This window comes from Podarcis vaucheri, assembly GCF_965113315.1.
Source record: "Podarcis vaucheri genome assembly, chromosome: 1".
Lineage (NCBI taxonomy): Eukaryota > Metazoa > Chordata > Lepidosauria > Squamata > Lacertidae > Podarcis > Podarcis vaucheri.
The window spans coordinates 20503538-20525509 of NC_138759.1; the positions used below are offsets into that span (position 1 = coordinate 20503538).

Sequence of the window (21972 nt, forward strand, 5' to 3'; positions counted from 1 at the left end):
TTTTTGACAAGCTTACTGCCAGTAAGGCTGGAATTTCTGGCTTCCAAAGGAGTGGTTTTGTGAAATGCACAGCAATTATGAAATGCTTGTCTTGATTCATATATACATACACTAACAAATTTGTTTCTTCCATTTCGAAACCAAGCTTCTTGGACCTCTTTCTGCAAAAAGTTTGCTCACTCTTCCATTTGTCTTGCAAGTTCCAGAGCTCTCTAATTTATTTTGACTTGTCTGGCTTAACCTACAGCGGAGGGCAAACATAAATAAATGCAGCTATGGGCCTAGTGAGAAGATCAGAATAACAGAAGGCTCTGCATATATATATGCATATATATATATATATATATATATATATATATATGCATATATATATATATATATATATATATATATATATATATATGGGGCACACAAAGATATAGTCTAATTTACATCAGAATGCCTGCTTTCATTCCCTTGTCAAAACTCAAGAAGGTGCAACCTTGACAAAATACTGTGGAAAAGGGAAATTTTGTCTGGAGCTAGCCTTTTGTGGAGGAGAAAATAGAACACTAGTCAGAATGCGGATCCAAAAAATGGGCTGGCTAGGAAGTGAAGTCCTCAACTGAGGCATGTGTCAAAGCAGCCCATGGTCAGTCTCACCATCTCCCAAGGTGAGAAGACCTGTGGGAAGGGTCCTTATCCCAGAGACAGGGGAGCTGCACTCCCAATCTGCCACCACGCCTTTCCAAGAACAAAGCAGGATTGGGTTGCATCATAAGAGAGGAATTGGGGGGACTAGTAAAATGTTGCAAAATGTCAGTTTTTGAGAAGTAGCAGTAATAATAGCAAATGGACACTTTTTTTGTATCGTAGGAGCCATAAAAGTAGTAGATTGTCTTTGTTGCAACTAAAAAAAAAAGCATCCTGTGCAATAGATAATATACAGTGGTACCTCAAGTTAAGTACTTAATTCGTTCCGGAAGTCCGTACTTAACCTGAAACTGCTCTTAACCTGAAGCACCACTTTAGCTAATGGGGCCTCCTGCTGCCGCCGTGCCGCTGGAGCCCGATTTCTGTTCTCATCCTGAAGCAAAGTTCTTAACCTGAGGCACTATTTCTGGGTTAGCGGAGTCTGTAACCTGAAGCATATGTAACCTGAGGTACCACTGTATACTACTTTGCCACCATCACAGAATTGTAGATTTGGAAGGAGACAAAAGGATCATCTGGTCTAACCCCCTGCAATGCAAATATCCTTTGCCCCATGTGGGACTTGAACCCACAACTCTAAGATTAAGAGTCTCATGCTCTACCGACTGAGCTATCCCCACCAGATGTACATTGAACAGGCAGTTGCCTCCCATATTGACTCCCTGCTGAGAATCACATTTCCAAATTTTTATTATAGGAATGCATTTATTTAATTAACAGGGGTAAGCAAACTTTTTCTGTGGGGGGCCGGTTCACTGTCCCTCAGAACTTGTGGCAGGCCGGACCGTGCATGCACACACATGCCTTCCCTCCCTCCCTCCCTCAGAGACAGAGCAACTGAGATACCTCCACTGACTGTGTTCAGACAGAGCGGGCTGGGGAGGGGGCACCCCCCAGTTCTGGGTCTCAGCTTGCGCAGAGGGGCCGCAGCCACCCCACCAGGAAGGACCCCTGTGCTGGAAACACGCCCGGGAAGGCCGCCAACTTCCCAAGACACTGGAGCGTCTCTCCGGTGGTCACTCTCTTGCTATAAATCTCCCTCAGTCCAGAGAGACCAATGATAAGCAACCCCTCCGTCCTGAGAGGAGTACACTCATCTTCTGGCATATCATTGCAGAAGAAAGAGTCAATCGTAGTTCTAAACTACTTTATTTTACAGTCTATATGCAGAGAATCCATCAGCATGTCTGTGCTCTCTCAGCACCAGTACAGTGGTACCTCAGGTTACATACGCTTCAGGTTACCTACTCCGCTAACCCAGAAATATTACCTCGGGTTAAGAACTTTGCTTCAGGATGAGAACAGAAATCGTGCTCCAGTGGCGCGGCAGCAGTGGGAGGCTCCATTAGCTAAAGTGGTGCTTCAGGTTAAGAACAGTGTCAGGTTAAGTACAGACCTCTGGAATGAATTAAGTACTTAACCTGAGGTACCACTGTACAGAACAACATCACAAACAGAAGTGAAACTAACTTCCAACAGTACTGAGACTTCCTGTCTCATGCTCTCTCAGGCACTCACGTGATATACACAACATAACAAAGTGCTACTGCTGGAGCAGCGTGGATGGATAAAAATCCTAACACCCTACCCCGGGGTGTCCATGACCGTGCTGCTAATGTGCCACCGCCAAGCAGCACAGAGGAGTCCTCCTCCTCTTCCTCCCTCCTCGCAGGCTCTCTGCTCCTGCTTCTTCCTGCCCCTTCACTTCTCCTCCTCCCTTCATGGAGCTAAACGTCAACAAGGCCCTGCCCTGCACCTTGTCCCGCTTGGAGCGGCGAGCCTCAGGAAGGGTCACCATTGGCCGCCAGCTCATGTCAAACCAGCTAATGGAGGGGACGCGTGAGATTGCTAAGGCTTCAGATTGGCCAGCGTCGTGGAAGTCTGAGCAACCTCAGAGCATGCTGGGAGATGTAGTCCTGGAAAAGTGCCTCTCCGCAGAGCTAAAGCGGAGGTAAACCAGCGTGGCGCGGCGACTGACCAAATGGGCAGCCGGCTCCATAGGCCAGATTTACGACCCTGGCAGGCCTTATTTGAGCCCCGGGCCTTAGTTTGCTGACCCATGGTTTAATTCATAGTCCTCAGCAACAGGACCCACCCAAGCCATTTTGCTGCTCAAGACAGAGCCAGCCAGCCAGCATGGCCAACAGTCAGGGATGATGGTTTTGCAAAAAGAGCCTGAAGATTTTGTGAATATCCTCATGCAATATAGCTGTTCTGAAAGAATGAAAGGATGACTGAGCATCTAAAATGAAGGTGACCGCTGCACGGAGCGTTACCGTTGCTGATGGCTATCTTCAATAAAACAGGACGTAAAATATCAGATGCGGGGAATACAGTATTCCTCGGAAGAAATGTCACATTTCAGGACAATTCTTCTTGTTTGCTTAGAGGCACCCTGATGCGGTCAAAAACAAAGAGAAGCCTTGCAACCCAGCGAGTGCCAGGTGTGTTTGCCATGTTTTCATTGCAATCCAAGAGAAATATCTACAGTCAACACATCAGTCCAAAAGGCTTAACAAATATACGAATTCTGCAGCACCCAATGTAGTAGCAAAAATGAGGCTTCCCTCAGTGCCCTCATTCATTCATCCCTCTGTGCTACTAGACTGATCATCTCAGAACATAAGAGCCTGATGGATAAGGCCAATGGCATGCTGTTCTCAGAGTGACCAACCAGATGCCTATGGGAAACCTGCAAACAGGACATGAGAACAAGAGCTCTCTTTCCAACTGTGGAGGCAGAGCAGAGCCAACATGGCTAATAGCCGTCAATCGTCCTCTCTGCCATGAGTCTGTCTAATCCTCTTTTAAAGCCAAGTTAGTTAGTCAGTCCCCTTCATGGATCACCACCTTGTCGTGGCGAAGGGCCTTGAAGAACTCCAAGAAGCTTTGAGCTATGCTGTGCAGGGCCACCCAAGACGGACAGGTCATAGCCGAGAGTTTAGACTAAATGTGATCCACCTGGAGAAGGAACTGGCAATCCACTCCAGTAGTTTGCCAAGAAAACTCCATGGACATGAAAAAGGAGAAGCTTTGAGAAGAAAGTGAGAGTTTCCAAGGCATGCTCTGGTTCATGGGGTCACGAAGAGTCGAACACGACTAAGACGACTAAATAACAACAACAGAAGTTAGTCAGAGTATCCTGTTTTGGGGTAACTATATCTGTGTAGAGCACGGGTAGGCAAACTAAGGCTCGGGGGCTGGATCCGGCCCAATCGCCTTCTAAATCCGGCCCGCGGACGGTCCGGGAATCAGCATGTTTTTTACATGAGTAGAATGTGTTCTTTTATTTAAAATGCATCTCTGGGTTATTTGTGGGGCATAGGAATTCATTCATTCCCCTCCCCAAAAAATATAGTCCAGCCCCCCACAAGGTCTGAGGGACAGTGGACTGGCCCCCTGCTGAAAAAGTTTGCTGACCCCTGGACTGTAGAGCATGTGTGAATGCCCTGCATGATGGAGACAGCTTGAATAGATTTGGCCTTTTCTTGCGATTTGGGTTTGCATTAATAACTGTGGGATCTGTGGTCTAATTTGGAGGGGCACCACACTAGCTGTTCCTGTGACATAGGAGAATGGAAACAGATCCACCAAAGTGGGATAATACATAAATGGTCCTTGAAGCAGCTGGAGTGAGAGAATGGACTGTCGGATCAGCTGGTGGTTATTGTTGGTAGTTCCAGATCAGATCCCAGGAGCCACTAGAAAGTGCTAATGATTACCTGCAAAAGGATGTCACATTTCATAATTCAAATCATTTGAACCCTCTCATTTTCTCTAACACAGAGAAAATATGCTAACCTGATTTGGGATTTATTTATTTTTTTAAAAAAATGTTTTCTGCACGATGTGCCAATAATATAAGATTGATTTTTCTTTAAAAAACAAAACACCCTTCCCCAAAATATCTGATTCTAAACAACTAGGCTAAGTGCCAAGTAGCCTTACTATTTACATGAATGCCAAAGTAATGTCTACATCATTTTCTTTCTTTCTTTTTTCTTTTTAAAAAAGAAAGCCTGTGGGGGAAAATTAATAATTGAGAAGTGTAACAAGTTTTCTAATCACAAAAAATATTTATTTGGGAGTCTTTAGAACACATACCACCACTTTCCATAATTACAAAATGAGGTTACGTGTTAACCAGTTTTAAATCTGTCAAAATATTTTAAGCAGAATGAGAATTCTACTTTGTGAATTATCGGTTCCATTTATTAGCCTAATGATAAACTCACCTTTCACCTGCAACAGATCACGGATAATCATTGAAAAGTGAAAGAAAAGCAAACAAATTGTCACATGAAATGCAGTCTATAGGAATAGCATAGGGCCCAATAGATTCAGTTTTATTTAGCAAAATGCATTTGTTATAGGGAGAAAATTATTTTTTTTTGGGGGGGGGGATTGAAGCCAAAATCATTATTAAATAAATGTGGAATAAACCTTTAATTGATTCCACTTGTTTTGATCTGGAATGTTTGGGTCGGGGAGAGGAATACGATAAAGAATTGGGTTGCAATACTGCATCTTTGTGGATTCACATCCCCCAAAAGCATAAGAGTAAAAAGAAAAAGACTCTATCTGTGTATCTAATTATAGAGAATAGATTGTTGGGCTTGAAAGTTGTCCTGGCCCTTGCTGCCCACAGAACTCAAATTCAGGTTTCGGTTTCTGCCCAATTCTTCCATGGATAAATCTGAGTGATAAAAGGGCAAAACAAGGGTTAAAGGTGTTATGTATTAAGATTAGTAGCAGTTCTCACTGAGGGCCACCAGTATGTAAATGAAGGATTGAAAACTGTCATTACTGATTGGTTAGCTAGTTGTGAGTTGTTACTGTTTCAAGTTTTTTGTTGTTGTTTAGTCGTTTAGTCGTGTCCGACTCTTCGTGACTCCATGGACCAGAGCACGCCAGTCTTCCACTGCCTCCCGCAGTTTGGTCAAACTCATGCTGGTAGCTTCGAGAATACTATCCAACCATCTCGTCCTCTGTCGTCCCCTTCTCCTTGTGCCCTCCATCTTTCCCAACATCAGGGTCTTTTCCAAGGAGTCTTCTCTTCTCATGAGGTGGCCAAAGTATCCGAGCCTCAGCTTCACGATCTGTCCTTCCAGTGAGCACTCAGGGCTGATTTCCTTAAGAATGGATAGGTTTGATCTTCTTGCAGTCCATATTATATAAAGCAGCCAGCTAGGTTGCAGTCAGTCTGATTCCAGGAGCAGTTCTAACTGCTGCAGCAGAGCTGTGTCCTTTGTCCATCTTTTCCACTATTCAACAAAAGGCACAGTGGGTGAGTTGAATGGCTAAGTGCAAGCTAAGATGTTTACCCAACAACCTATGCATCTCCTGTCTCTTCCTTTTAAAGAGTGGAGCAAACACAAGTCTTGGCATGGTGAACAGCAGGTGTCTCTGCTCTGCACATGCAAATGGACACTTCTGTGAGTGGACCAGGCCTGTGAAGTTCACACATTCCAGCACTGGTGCCTCTGTGACCTTGATGATGGAGGTGCCAGCTCAGTTACCAACTCACTCTCAGGTGCCTCCCCAGAGGAGGCTCCTTAACTGACAAGAGGGGTGGGTAGTGACAGTCCTTTAGGAGGTGCCCCGCTGTAGAAGTCCAATATCAAATGGGCAAGACACCTCTCTGACAACCCACTTGAACCTTCCCTGGGATCCTGCTCCTGACTCTCTTGATCAATGGCACCCTTCTCCTGATCAGACAGTTCTCGAGGCCCTGATTCCGCCTCCTCCATCCTGCTCAGGCCCTCCCCCAGTTGCGTAGCTCCAACTCCCTGACCTTGTCCCCTACCTTCTCAGGATCAGCCCATCCACTCCAAAATCTACACAGGGCTCCCGACAGACATAGGAGTCCTGGGTTCAAATCCATGCTCACCCATGAAGTACAGCAGGTGATCTTTGGGACAGGCCACACATTCCAAAGGCCCCAGGTTCCATCCATGGCATCTCTAAGTAGAAATATGGGATAATTAATAATAATAATAATAATAATAATAATAATAATAATAATAATAATAGATGCCTAGAATGATAGGACTTGGAAGGGACCCTGAGGATCATCTAATCCAACCCTCTTGCCAGGCAGCAGAGGAACCAACCCCCCCCCACGGCAGGTTGCCAGGAATGGACAAGACAAGGGAAAGTCCTTACCATCTGCTTTTATTCAATATTCACAGAGAGAGGCTTGGGAATGTAGCCTCTCAGAATAATGGTGTTGCTCTGAGTAAATCTGCCCTCCCCTTCTCTCCCACTTCCTCATTTGTCATCCCTTCTATGGTTGGCACTGAGGGCCCTTTGCTTCTTAGCTCTTTGCTCTCCTACTTTCAAGGCCCGCCTGGTCCTGGGAGAGGGGGAGGTCTGGAATGCTCTCTAAAGACACTGAGTCCATCAGCTGTCGCTCCCCTGGTGCTGCTTCTTCTTCTTCCTTCTCCTTTCCCATTATTTCCCAGCTTTCCCCCTCATCTGCCTCTGAGCTGTGACCTCCCTCAAACCCCTGTTGTAATTCTGAACTGTCTCCTTCTTCTCTGGAAGGGTCAGGCTGGGGAGACAGACTCCACCATTCCTCCTCTGCCCAGGAATACGCCACTGTTCCATATGCAGATCGAACCTGCAAACTTGGTGTTACTGTATCAGCACTATGCTCTAACCAACTAAGATAGGCAGTTGTAAATAATAATAATAATAATAATAATAATAATAATAATAAATATAGTTTTCCCCATGCCAATTATAATGATGATGATTCTGAGAGAGTTCCAGAGCATGGTTGCCCTACGAGTGGGTTTTTGTCCACTACAAAAATGTTTTCACCCTAACTGTGAACTGTGTCCGTTCTTAACCTGAAACTGTTCTTAACCTGAGACACCACTTTAGCTAATGGGGCCTCCCGCTGCCGCCTCGTCGCAGCCACACAATTTCTGTTCTCATCCTGAAGCAAAGTTCTTAACCCAAGGTACTATTTCTGGATTAGCAGAGTCTGTAACCTGAAGCGCCTGTAACCCGAGGTACCACTGTATATCCTATTCCATGCATTCACAGGTAGCTCATTACATTACAGCAGCTTGGCTGAGTTCCTACTCTATAGTGTATAGAGCATAATAGTTCATTCAGCTTGGCTTAGGCAGCCTTTGGCACTGCTTCGTGCAAACAGATTTGAGAGTCCACACTCCAGCCTGAATGCATGGATGAAAGAAAGTCAGCTTTCCACCAAATGCTTACACACACACACACACACACACACACACACACACACAGGCTTTCTTTATCTCCGTGTTTTGCAAGTTACACTGTTGGGGTTAGTACAAGTTGTTAAAATGTTCCTCTTGTTATCATGGCTGCTTGCTAAGTTTCTCCTTAAAACAGTCCAACCTGTTCAGGGTGGATTCCCTCCGCCTTTTCTTTTAAAGACATCTTAATTAGTCTAATCCTGACTGGTCTTTTTCCAATGTTCCTGTTGGCACAGTTGGATTTCAATTAACATTCTGCTTTAGTGTTGCAAATGCCCCTGCTCAGATTTCTTATTTTTATTTTTATTTTAAATGTGCTATTTTGGATGCCATTTCTCTCATCTCTTTTCAATTTTCCCATCTTCAAAAAAATATATATATTCTGTTTTCTAAAAGGTTTTGGAAGTGAAAGGAGTGCTGTCAATTTGTGCTATTTGAGTTTTTCAAGAAACACAGCCCTTTTCTGAGGAGCTTTTGACAAAGATTCTTTGTATGTTATTTCTCCACTCTCCACTTGACAACCTTTTAGGGCATCATATTTATTATTATTATTATTATTATTATTATTATTATTATTATTATTATTATTAAACAACAACAATATGCCCCCCATCTGACTGGGTTGCCCCAGCTACTCTGGGTGGCTCCCAATAAAAAACAATACAACATCACACACTGAAAACTTCCCTGAACAGCGCTGCCTTCAGCTCAGCTCCTAGTCCCTTCATTCTCCAATTCTTAAGCTTGCGCCTAGTTATCGAGTACCTGTATTTCCAATGGTCAATGAAACTCTGAGAAAGGTTTTGCCAAAGAGTAGCTCTAAATCTGTTAAGGGAGCACAACATCTGTAGCCATGTACAGCTGCTGCTAAATATTGCAATATTTCCAGGTGAATCTGGATGGTGGTGCTCAGTATTTGAGGAATTTGGAGGAAAGAGTTTGAGATGAATGGGGAAAGGCTGTGGCTCAGAGGGAGAACATCTGCTTTGAATTCAGAAGGTCCTAGGCTCAGTCCTTAGCCTATCTAAGTAGGACGGAGAATGTTCCATGCCTGAACCCCTGAACAGCCACTGCTGTTGTAAGACATCTTCTTATGTTCCTAAGAGTTGGGAGTTTTTATGCATGCCTTTACAGACAACTTTGGTCCAGGTTATTAGTCAAGCTGTGAATTGGGTCTCTTCACTTTAAAATTTGGACCAAATCCCTGGTTCGTACAGATTTGAATCTAGGGAATCCAGAAGTTACATAGATTTATTATAGGCTCTCCCCTTAGATGTTATGGAAGTTACTCAAAATTATGCTGTCTTAAAGAGGCAATGTTCAGAATGAGTTGTTTACCCACTCTACCTGTGGAACATGCCAATCCATATGAAGCTCTATATTTTAAAAAGAAATTAAATTAGTGGTTCCAGCAGGTATGGGTGGAGCTCAAAGCTTGTAATGGCAAGGAAGAGAAATGAGTGGGATCTTCCTTTGATTCTTCAGAACATTAAATGAGATGAACAAAGGAGAAATTAAACACAATGCTTTGCCACAGCACCATGACATAAATGTCAACTCAGAATTTCAATTACAATTATAAGAGTCTTCTAATAATTATATAGGTAGTAAACAAGGCTGCAGGGCAAACATCCGAAGCCAGGAATGACTAACAGATTTGTGCAAAAAAAAGAGAGGAGTTTTAGTTTTTTATTTTAAAAAAGGCAGTCAGTTCTATATGTCCCATGGATCATATTGTGGTAAGATCAAAGAAGTGGGAAGGTTAAGAACAGTTAATGTTAGATTTCCCCAGCCCATCATCCCTTCCTAGCCTCTTCCATATTCATAGCAAATTGTCATCCATATTCATGAGACAAACCTTTGACATCCGGAGGAGATTTTACTACTATAAACTCCTATTCAGTACGGTGATGCCTTCTTTTGTAGGCACAGCGAACAGCATCACATTAAGGTCTACATCACCATAGATCTCCAGAAGATCGGAGGGTAACACAAAAAGGGAACCATGACAGAAGGGTGGGAGATCTAGGAAATTACAGCTCCTTCCGTCCAGATCCTGTCCCAGGTAAATTGGTAGTAAGCAACTATACAGCTAGAATGGCTAAGCCTATAGAAGAACAAGCCTTGCTAAGATACAAATCAAACCAGCTTCTATAAAGAGAAGTTCTTCTCCACCATTTTAAAAAGAATACTTTCATTGGAAAGCTCCGGTAGACATTATATACCGTACTTGGACCTCCAAAAAGTTTTAAAGGAAGTCCCTCACCAAAGGCTCCTAAGTAAACTCAGCAGTCTTTTCTTTTTAACAAGCCCTCCTATATATTTGTAACTGGTTGAATAGTCAACTTGTATGGCTTAAAAGCGGAATTAGACAAATTCATGGAGGAGAGGGTTATTGATGGTTGCTTGCTATGGTGGCTTCTTCTTCTTCTTCTTTTTGCAGTGAAAGAAAGGAATTTTCCCCCCAGGAAAATAATAATAATAATAATAATAATAATAATAATAATAATAATAATAGAAAAATCACGAAAATCCCCCGGAACACAAGGAGGTGCCTGCTGCCATGTACCTGACAGGGAAGCTGAACCAACACCATCACCTCAACCCCCTCAGATGAGGTGACCATGCCAGCAGTTCCCAAGCACCCAGCTGCAGACCCACTGCAACTGTGCCACCCACAGCACACCCCTGGCACAGAGTTCCTTTTTCAACATGTTATGAGTGGCTAGGCTGCTGTGTCACACACACACCCCGCCTCTTCCCTCTTCCCCTCCCTTCCCAGCCAAGGGAAATGACCTCTCGTCCACTTCCACTGCCCCGGGGCACAGCCTCCCCTGGCAATATTTTTTTTAAAAAAATTATTCCTAAAGGATTTGACACATGACATAGCCAAGTTTGCAACGGATGCCAATTCACTCAGAAGCTGTGAGGAACTCCAGAAACATCTCTTCAAACATGATAAAATCAGCGTATGTTTAAGCCATTGAGGCACCCCCTCATCCCCAAAGCCCCTAAAACTAAAACACTAACATAGATTGTTCTGGAATTGGCTCTACACATAGATAAGTGGCTCTCCCAACGAAGCCTGGGCCACGCCAGGTGAAGTGCCTTATCCAGGTTGAGCTATAGATACAGAAGAATAGAATCACAGAATTGTAGAGTTGGAAGGGACTCCCAGGATCATCAAGTCTAACCCCTTGCAATGCAGGAATCTCAACTGAAGCATCCATGACAGTTGGCCATCCAACCTCTGCTTATAAACCTCCAAGGAAGGAGAGTGCACCACCTTCTGAGGGAGCCCATTCCGCTGTCAAACAGCTTTTACCGTCAGAAAGTTCTTCCTGATGTTTAGTTGGAATCTCCTTTGTTGGTTCAGATCCTACCCTACAGAGCAGGAGAAAACAAACTTGCTCCATCCTCCATGTGACAGCCCTTTGGATATTTGAAGATGGTTATCGCATCTCCTCTCAGTCTCTTCCTAACCAGGCTAAACATACCCAACTCTCTCAACTGTTCCTCATAAGACTTGGTTTTCAGACCCTTGAACATCTTGGTCACCCTCCTCTGCACACATTCCAGCCTGTAAATTCGGAAGTAAGTAGACCTTGCTTTGAAGGAAGTGGGGTTAGGATTGCTGCCTACACCAGGTGACAGAAGGCAGAGACAGACATAACCACAAAGAAGGGCTTGTGTACCTCATTATGCAGTGGCCAAAGTGGTTTCTTTTTGTGGTTCACTATATTATGATTCACTATATTATGATTCTGTAGGGTAGGATCTTCTAGGGATGCGGGTGGCACTGTGGGTTAAACCACAGAGCCTAGGACTTGCTGATCAGAAGGTCGGCGGTTCGAATCCCCGTGACGGGGTGAGCTCCCGTTGCTCGGTCCCAGCTCCTGCCAACCTAGCAGTTCGAAAGCACGTCAAAGTACTAGTAGATAAATAGGTACTGCTCTGGCAGGAAGGTAAACAGCGTTTCTGCGCGCTGCTCTTGTTTGCCAGAAGCAGCTTAGTCATGCTGACCACATGACCCAGAAGCTGTATGCTGGCTCCCTTGGCCAATAACGTGAGATGAGCGCCGCAACCCCAGAGTCGGTCACAACTGGACCTAATGGTCAGGGGTTTCTTTACCTTTACCTATATTATGATTCTAGAGAGCTAGCATGGTGTAGTGGTTAAGAGCGGTGGACTCATACATAATCTGGTGAACCGGGTTCGCTTCCCCGCTTCTCCACATGCAGCTCCTTGGGCTAGTCATACTTCTCTGAAGTCTCTCAGCCCCACTCACCTCACAGAGTGTTTGTTGTGGGGGAGGAAGGGAAAGGAGATTGTTAGCCACCTTGAGACTTGACTCCTTAAAGGGAGTGAAAGGCGGGATATCAAATCCAAACTCCTTCTCCTCTTCTTCTTCTTCATTGTTATTAGAACTATGCACTGACTTTGGCCAAATTTCTGAATCCCACCCCTTCACGTTTCCCTTCTTCACAAGTAACTGTTCAGCTCCCACCACCATTTTGGACATCTGGCTTCACCACTTGTGGGGAAAGAAACGATCCCCAACTTAAAAAAAGAAGAAGTTTACTGCTAACAGTAATCCATTCTCAGCTCTCATCCACCAGCTTTTAAGAGAATAGATTTAAATGTAAGATTATCTGCCACTTTGTCAGGCAAATGGACTGTGTGCCTGAGACACTAGCGATGGGTTGCTATTTTTGTATTTCCAAATACACACAGTTTGATTTCGAATCAACTTCCTGCAGCAGTGAGACGCAGCTTGCTCTGTCAACTCTTAAGGTACAGAGTGGGAAGAAAGGAAGCCATTGGAGTGATGGCTTTGTTGATAAGAAGGAAGGCATGCAGCAAATGTGCTCATGCTTATGATCAGCTTGGCCTCTGATGACAGCAGTTGCTGAAGATGTGGCTTCAGGTCGCTGCTTGTTTGGGGCCACAGCTGAAATTCTTAGGCATCCATGTGGGTTAACATTTGCAGTGTGGTTCTCTCCACCAGGGCTCTCACAAGACAGAGATCCAGCTCCAGATTACCTTGGATGCTATGATGTAACAGAAGCCAAGCAAAAGGTTCTCACTTACTACTGCCTCCGTTACCGGCCTGTCAAGAATCTGGAGTTGGAAACAAATAGGTCTTTGCTTCCTTCAGAAATCCTTTCAGAATTTATTCTTCACTCTGCAAAATAGAAATGGCAAGGGCCTGGTTCAACAAAGAATCTGTAATATAGGCAGCTCCAAACTCTGTACAGGGTTTGTGACAAACTTAGCAGAGCCTCCTAAATGAAAAGATCTCTAACGTGATCACAGGGCTGACGAGACTGGGACAAGAAACTGGTGGCAGGGTGTGGAATATTACTCTGTAATCCGCCCAGACCTGAAACTAGCTTTGCTTTCAGTTGTTTTGTCATAAGAATGATGGGGGATCCTTTTTAATTTCGGAAATACTATGAGAGCAATCCTAAGTATAGGACGCCGGATGAATTTATGCTGACTCAAGTTTGATTGGTGTCATACCTTCCATCATGACGTGACCCAAATCTGGGACACCATCTTCCGGGTTTGCGCTCCTACGTGAGTTGCATGACATGCACAAGATCACGCCCCCCCCCCAAAAAAAAACATTTTTTTTTCAGGCACAGCAGCCCAAAACATGTTCTGGGGCACCACAACTGAAAAGTGTGTAGCCTGAAATCAAGGGAGATTGCGGCAACCATTTTGGCCGCTCTCCTCTTGAGAAAAAAATAAGTGGGGTATCCCTTTTTTCTAGGTCAGTATGTGAGTATGTGGTGTACACCTAACTCCAAACTCCATTCAGCTACTGTAGATTGAGCCAGTCTGAACCCAGTGCAGGATTTACCGTACGTATAAGCTAAACAAGCTATAGTTTAGAGGCCCACTCTCTTGGGGGCCCTAAAAAAATTTAAAGGGGGGAAAAACCTGAATGTACATTTCCAAAATATAAGATAAAAAAAAACAAATAAAATTAAACCTACATACAATTAGAGCTTAATAATTATTTCACTATTAATATACTTCTTAATTGTATTTCACTATTAATATACTTCTTAATTGTATTTCAGTTCAACAATTACTTTGATAAAATACATATTTTGTTATGTGCAAATGGCATTAGATACTTATTAGGTTCATAAATGACCATATAGCATATGTTGTTGTTTAGTTCTTTAGTCGTGTCCGACTCTTCGTGACCCCATGGACCAGAGCATGCCAGACACTTCTGTCTTCCACTGCCTCCCGCAGTTTAGTGAAACTCATGTTGGTAGCTTCAAGAACACTATCCAACCATCTCATCCTCTGTCGTCCCCTTCTCCTTGTGCCCTCAATCAGTCTCAGCTTCAGGATCTGTTCTTCCGGTGAGCACTCAGGGCTGATTTCCTTAAGAATGGACATGTTTGATCTTCTTGCAGTCCATGGGACTCTCAAGAGTCTCCTCCAGCACCATAATTCAAAAGCATCAATTCTTCGGCGATCAGCCTTCTTTATGGTCCAGCTCTCACTTCCGTATATCACTGGGAAAACCATAGCTTTAACTATACGGACCTTTGTTGGCAAGGTGATGTCTCTGTTTTTAAGATGCTGTGTAGGTTTGCCATCGCCTTTCTCCCAAGGAGCAGGCGTCTTTTAATTTCGCGGCTGCTGTCACCATCTGCAGTGATCATGGAGCCCAAGAAAGTAAAATCTCTCACTTTGTCCTACTCCATGGACAAAGACAACAGGCATATAGCATATATTCAACATAAAAAACAGTGACAATTTGTGGTTGACAAAGGATAGCTGGACATATAAAGGGCCCCATTACCTTCAGTAGCTTAGGGCCTCATCAAACCCAAATCTGGCCCTGCCTGAACCTGGCAGATGGAAAACAAGCCTTTAAAATATAGTTTGGTTTACTGGATCAGGCCATTTGCCCAGTTAGTCCAACATCCTGTTCTCACAGCAGGCAACCAGATGCTGGTGGAAGGCCTGCAAGATGGACATGAGGGCAACTGCACTCTGCATACCTGCAATTCCCAGCAGCTGTCATTCAGAGACATGGTGCCTCACCTGTGGCAAACTGACAATCAAAGATGTAAGGATCTAATCCAATACAGTCTAATCCAATGCAGTCTACTATGACAACAGCAATTCTCAAGTCCGCAAACTTTGGTGCAGACTATTCAAATGCTCTCATATTCAGGGATTTTAGAAAATGGCAAAATCTGATATGTCCGTATTTAACAGTATTGCCTTTAAAATATTCAACAACTTTGGGATTCTCAAAGCAGAAGTCCAATACAAAACTGGAAAATGCTCAAAACTTCAAAGGTTGAATTTAAATTCCCAGTCATTGGGGAAGTTTTAATTTGCGCAAGCATCTATTTCTGCTCTAGAATTGACAGACGCTATCCAAAGAAGTTATCTAGTTGCTACATGGGGGTGGGGAATTGTAATAGCCTACTTTTTATATTTGTAAGTTCATTGGTGTATTGCCAAAGCTTTGCACTTGTCAATATGGCATCAGCATCGTTCAGATGCATTTTACAGGAATAATAATCACTGAACTGGGATGTTTAAAAACTGGGAATTATTTTGCTGATGTGGTACTGTGCTGAGTTGGCTGAAGAGAATCACAAACAGTTATAAGATTTCAAGGTTGAGTTCCTCCCCCGCTTCCCTTAAGATTTATCTGGTACCTTAAAAGTAGTAATTTGGGGGTAAATCTGATTATCAGCACCCAAAGGTGAATTTCATTGGCTTCATGCTGATATTTTCCAAGCAACCCATTTGTAAAACACAATTTCCAACTTTTGTTGCCTTCATTAAGAAGAAGAATGTTGATTAAGTGGAATCAGCATGCAAGAAAATATTTAGCAGCTGTTCTCTTATTGCAAAGCCGAAAATATATGGAAAAATAATCACATAGATATTTTATGCCAATTAGCAAAATACTTCTTTAATTAAAGCCAATACTAATGCTACAACATGATCTTAGTATTATTAAATCTTAAGTCAAATGCAGCCTTTTTAAAAATGGAAAAATAAAACCTGACCTTCTACCCAATACTGTTGGCAAGATAAACTGAGTTACTTCGGTTACCACCTCTTTTCACATTTTCTTTTATTTCAAGATTTGATTTCCGATGCCTCCCTTCTTTATACTTTCAGCTTCGAGGGTAAGTACAAATTAAATGCACTCATTTTGCTTATGTTACCAAATACCATTATAGAATAGCCCATATTTTATCACTGTGCTTTGTTTTCCTTTAATATTTTCTTGCTTAATCAGACAGTGGCTAGGTTAAAGGAGTGAAGATCTTCCATCTCTCTCTTTATCAAATTATAATAAAAAGAATATTTGTAGCTGATAATAGAAGGGATACAAGATAACCTCTCCACCAGCTTGTTGCTATATCTCAAAGGAACGCAGTCGACAAGCCAAAAATCAGCCCTGCAAAATGCAGAAGTGATTGACCAGCTTTTACGGACAAGGGATTAAGTCTGGCTCTTTCTTGTATCTCCACTTTTTCTCCTTCATTTGCACACTTCCCACTCCCCTCATTCTCATCTGACAATCCTCTGTCCCTCCCCATCTTCTAAAACACAATGGAAAGTTAATTGAATGTTTTATGCTTTAGTAATATCAAAGAAATGAAAAAAGTGGGTTTCAACTGTATTTCAATAATAAGTGCATTAATTTTTACCTTTTAACTGACTCTTGTACTAATTTCCTTAAATGCTCTTTTTCTTTTCTTTTCTTTTCTTTCTCCCCCCCATTCCACCCTCCTTTTTTGATCTGTCTGGCTTTGTCGGGTCTGATGATGAGGGCTTACTTCAAATGCAAAAAGATTAGCTCTCTTTCCTTTAATAGCACAATTATAGCGTGTGTGATGTCTAAATCATGAAAGATATCAGGGACAGACTTCTAAAGTCGCATCAGTTTATTACAAAAGTGGCAGTAATCATTTTAATATCAAAATTACTCTAATTTCCTCGTGGTGTTTAGAATGTGTTGCAAGCAATTGGGGGGGGGACACACAGAACAACACCCAGTGTGGTAGCCTTTTGCTTCTAAACTGATTTAATCAATTGTTTTAAATAATGCAATGAAATCAAAATGACTTGAATTTTATTTTATTTTTATTTCTGCTTTAGAAATATAGAGATGGATGGACAGAGACCTAGATCGCAGAGAACACCCAAAACAATATCTGATTGTTATTTTTTACCTCTACCTGCTGTAAATAGTCAGGGTAGAGACAACTGGGCTTGGAAGATCTGGTCTGACCTGGCATTAACTCATTTTGTCTGCTCAGAAGACAAAGAATCGCATTGGTGTTTAAAGAACTAAATGCCTCAGGCCCCAAATATCTGAAAAACAGCCTCCTTCCCTACAGACCGTCTTACCTCCCCCCTTCCTCACAGGGTTGTTGTAAAGACAAAATGGGGAGTGGGGGACATTGTGCAATTCCTTGAGCTTCTTAGAGGAAATATGGGGTGTCATTGTTATAAATGAAACATGTACTCCTTGAATGCCCTTATTATAACGATCTTAGAAACAATTACATGCACGCCTTGTTAAGATCGTGGAAGGGAAGGTCATCTCTTGCAAAGACCTGTTTTTGTTGTTGTCTGGTGTAGAGAAGTATATATCCAAATTTCTTACTAAGGCTCTACAAATGTGTGTAACAAAACTTAAAGGGGATATGGGAAATAATATATCCTTTAAAAGGTTGGGGGTGTAGAAATGAAAATCACTATTAGCAGCAGGATTCTTGTTGTTGTTATTATTTTTATGTGTGCAATGGCTGTCAGAACACAGTAAACCAAACCGAACTGAACCGTTATAAATGAATTAAATAACCTTCCCCCTGCAATGTAATGGGGGTAGAATTTTAGAAAGTAGAATTTTGTGGGCATACAGGTGAAGCTCATACTCATATTTGGTTTGGTCCCAAAAGAGAAATTTTGTTCTGGGCACAGAAATGCCCCTGGCTATAAATTTCCAAACAGATATTTGATAAAGGAACATAGGAGCCAACTCCTAGGGGCCGAGGGGTCTTCGCCTCTCCCACCATAAAATATTTGAGGGGGCCAGGGACCCCAAAGTTGATGGGCACTGCCAGTCAAATGGTCTGCGTATGGCGCATCATGTAATCAATTATGTGGGGCTGAGCTTACCTGCCCCCTCCCAATATTTTATTCAAGTTGGCAGCCCTGTTAAGGAAGGTGTGTCTGTAATTCTAGACTATAATTCTCATAATCCCTGACTGTGCCTGATGGGAGTTGGAGTTAGATAGCCTCTCTAAAGCACCCCTATGAAAACAGTAAAATTCATTTCAAAAACTGAGACAAACGCAGTTTACAGGCTTAAGCAGAAAGCTGAGCTGCTGACAGAACTCTGGATGATTTGCAGCGAATCAGCAATTGCCTAACAAGGACAACAGCAAAATGAGGCGCCATTTGCATTTTCCCCAAAGGATTCTGGGAACGGCAGTTTGTTAAGGGTGCTGAGAGCTGTTAGTAAGTAACCAAGCGTGGGCTCTTTTGTAGAAGGGCTATGAATTCAGTTTGGTACCAAAAACCACTTCCTAGGCTCAGAAGCACCCTACTATTTAATTCTATGCATACGACTTTTCCACCTGGTTCTCATGAAAACAAAAAAGGAGGTCATCAGGCCTCAGTCCTACAGCAACTGCAGTTCAATAAACAGTTTGCAGGGATTGCACTTTTAAAAGGAGAATAAAACGACTAAACAACAAAAGCGTGTCTACAGTGCAGCCTGTATTTTATCTAGAACAGCAAAGAATCTTGTGGAACCTTAAACACTGACAACTCCGTTGTGGCAAAAACTTTTGTGGAGTACCGTTCGTTAGGCGCATGAGATGGACTTTAAGATGCCACAGATCTCCGTTTTTCCTGCAACAAACACAGCTACCCCTCTGGGAATCATCTTATATCTTGACATTTCCAGGGTTTAATTGGTGCTAGCTAGTTAATAAGGTACTCAGCCCCCAGGAGTAGCTACACAACAGATCAATCTGGGAAGAAACTTTGCCACATTTTTAGGTTCAGAATAGTTAAAGAGGAGCAGCCTGACCTGTTGTCAGTCTATTTTAAGATGGAACATTTGGTAATTTCTAATGAAAAAGAAAAAAAAGTAGCACAGCACTTAAACTTTGGCAGAAGGACAATTTTTAAAAACTGACTGGAATAAATCTGTATACCACTGATCTGTACTTTGAGTACAAGTGATAAACATATTTTCTGAACGAGAATGAAGGGTTGAACAAAAATTGTCAGATGATTCTCAAACCAGCTTGATCCAGATCATTAATATTTCTTGAATGGGAAGAGGACGCTAAGTATGGGTTGAAGGACAGAACAGGACCCAAATGGGGCTGAATAGGAAATCAACAATTCAGGTTTTTTTGTTCAGAATAAGAGTTTTGCTCAAAACCCAAAGGGTGGAACCAAAGAGCTGTAAGGAACTTTGTTAACCCATAATCCTTGCCAGTCCAACTGAAGAGACATCATATTCACATTACTGAGAGGACTCAGATGAACATATATGTTAGCTTCGTTTGCTCTCTTTAAGTCTGGATAAGCATTGGGCAATAGCTGTTATTTGCATCTATGAAATTACCAGTCTATTTTGAAGTACACCTCACTGTTCTCTACAGAGGTTATTCCCTTATGCCCATTCCCCCAAATTGCTCAGTGAATGGGGAGTGTATAATTTTGCTGTGCCAATTTAGAATAGTGTGTTCTGGGAAAGAGTGACGGCCACTGGCTGAATCTCTGAAAAGCAGCACTGTTCACTGCAACATTTTGTTGCAGCTGATTCCATTTGCGCTTTCATGTTTTTGTCGTAATGCCAACGGTTAAAGCAGGCTATGCAACTGACAACAAATTGCTCAGTTTCCCTTTCTGAAGGATACTTGACAGCAGTGGATTATTAATAAATGTGTGGCTTGTTTAATAAAAGTGACGCGACTGGAAATACGTCTATTTGCATCTCATTTTATAGTCACAAAGGTATTAAATTTTGTATTTCCCACCATTAAAAAAAAGAGAGATGTGATTAAGGAGAAAAAACCCACCTGCCTTTATTAGCTTGACACAACAATCATAAAATTTTCAACAAAGCATTTCTCTCCTTCAGTGTTGGTTTTAATTTTAAAATTCTTTATCATAGAAGGGAAATCGGGGCTGAGTTTTATTAAGCAAGCAACAGCGCTATATTTAGGCAGCCCGTTAAAGGCAAAGATGTATCAATTTAACTAAATCTTTAAAGAAAGATCTTTGACGGTGTCTCTAGAATCCAGAACTGAGAAATCTCAACACCACTTATTTAAAAACGATCATGTTTGGAAATTTTAGAGATGCCCACTCAGTTAGTGAATGCGGAATTTTGTCGATTTAGGCAACTGGGAATCTGCCTTACCATCCCTCAGTCTGCCCTGAGCCAGCCCTCACCTGCCTGCCTTCTAACTAGGTTCTGACAGGCTCTGCACCTGTCATTGGCTCTCTGGCGCCACCTACTGCCAGCCTCCCTGCCTTCAACCCTATCAGCATCAACGGGCACCAGCCACCACTGGACCTTACTATACAAGACATGAAGGTGGCAAATCAAGCTAATACATACGCTATATGAAAACGTGGTCCATTTACGCTGATCTTTCCGATGGTTAAACTGAAGGAGATGCTTTCAGCGCTAAACTGACCTCCCCCCACTCCGCGAACAATCCCACTTTATCTATTGACATGTATGCTCCAGGGAGTGTGATAATGCAGCCTTAATTGTGTCTTGTTGAACTTGGCCATTTATACGACTAACCCTTTGCTGACTTGGTTCCCTTTTATATATTAATAACTGTTCCAAATGATGTCTTTTCCTATTAGAGTGTCATTTTGTCAGCAGTATAGGGCCTGATTAAAAGGAGAAGGGGGGGGGGGAGGAAGAGGCCATAAGGCACTGAAGGCAAAGTGCTCATGGCGACATGGCAAGCACGTGGTGCTCCAAAACAGCAGCGATTAATTCATTATAAACACCTTTGAAATTTTTGTTTTCTTATTATTTCTTTTTCCTAGATAAAAGCTTGGGGGAGAGGAAATCCCTGTGCCTCTGCTGGAGACAGAGACAATGGATGGCTGCTGAATAAACTGGTACAGCTTTTGTCAAGAAGAATGAATCCTGCATCTTCAGAGCAGGGTGTTGATTGTAGCCACACCGCTATATGCAGAGGGCTTGCGCTTTATGGAAACAGAAGACATCCCTTATTGCAGACCGTGGGAGAATCTCAAGGCAGATCTGTTTCCAGGTTTTGGTGGGCTCTTTTGTGTTTTTACAGCAGAACAGGAGTCTGTGGATTTAGAGAAGCACGTGGCTGGTTTGGTTGCACTGGGCACAGATCCTTGAGGGTGTTGCTGGTGATGCCACAGCTATTATTTAGAATGGAGTGTGAGAGGTGGTGATGGGAGGTGGCACCAGATTTTGGCATCACAGAGGGCGCTGCTGAAATTTGGGACCCCATGGATCTCACTGTCTTGGTCCTCTGGATATTGCTGCACTGCGGTTCCCAGCACTGATGGACTAGCTACTGGCATCTATCCCAATTAAAGTTTAGTAATTCACTTCTTAAGTCCTGTTGCATCTGAGGGCAGGTTTATAGAATCAGCAGAATCAAATGGTAAAGCTTCTCTCTCTGCCAGTCCTCTGGATTGTACTATGTCAAGCAGTGTCAGGGCTGGAGTCAGGCATAGGTTAGCAATAAATCACCTTTAATAATGAGTACAGTTAACTCTTTATTCAAGGAAACCAGCTCCAGCCTCATGGTCCCAGCAACTCTTTCTAAGAGGTCTTGCTCCGATGAAGCAGTTACCAGTGCCCACAAGGACTCCTCCTCTCCAGGGTCTTTCCCATACAGTCTCAGGCTATGTCTGCTCACAACCACCCTCTGCTTTGGCCGTTTCATTTATCTGCATGTTCTAGGAGACCAGGGTGAGCTGGCAGCAGCAGGGAAGGGAG

General features: G+C 42.9%; 1 long non-coding RNA gene across 1 annotated transcript in view; it reads left to right on the forward strand.

The window, feature by feature from the left end:
• LOC309531253 overlaps window positions 1-21578 on the forward strand; it is a 22588-nt gene extending 1010 nt beyond the window's left edge. Inside the window, exon 2 of the long non-coding RNA XR_014219175.1 lies at window positions 21036-21578. This is a non-coding gene — a long non-coding RNA (uncharacterized lncRNA). The remainder of the gene's footprint in view (window positions 1-21035) is intronic.
• Window positions 21579-21972: the final 394 nt, after the last annotated feature.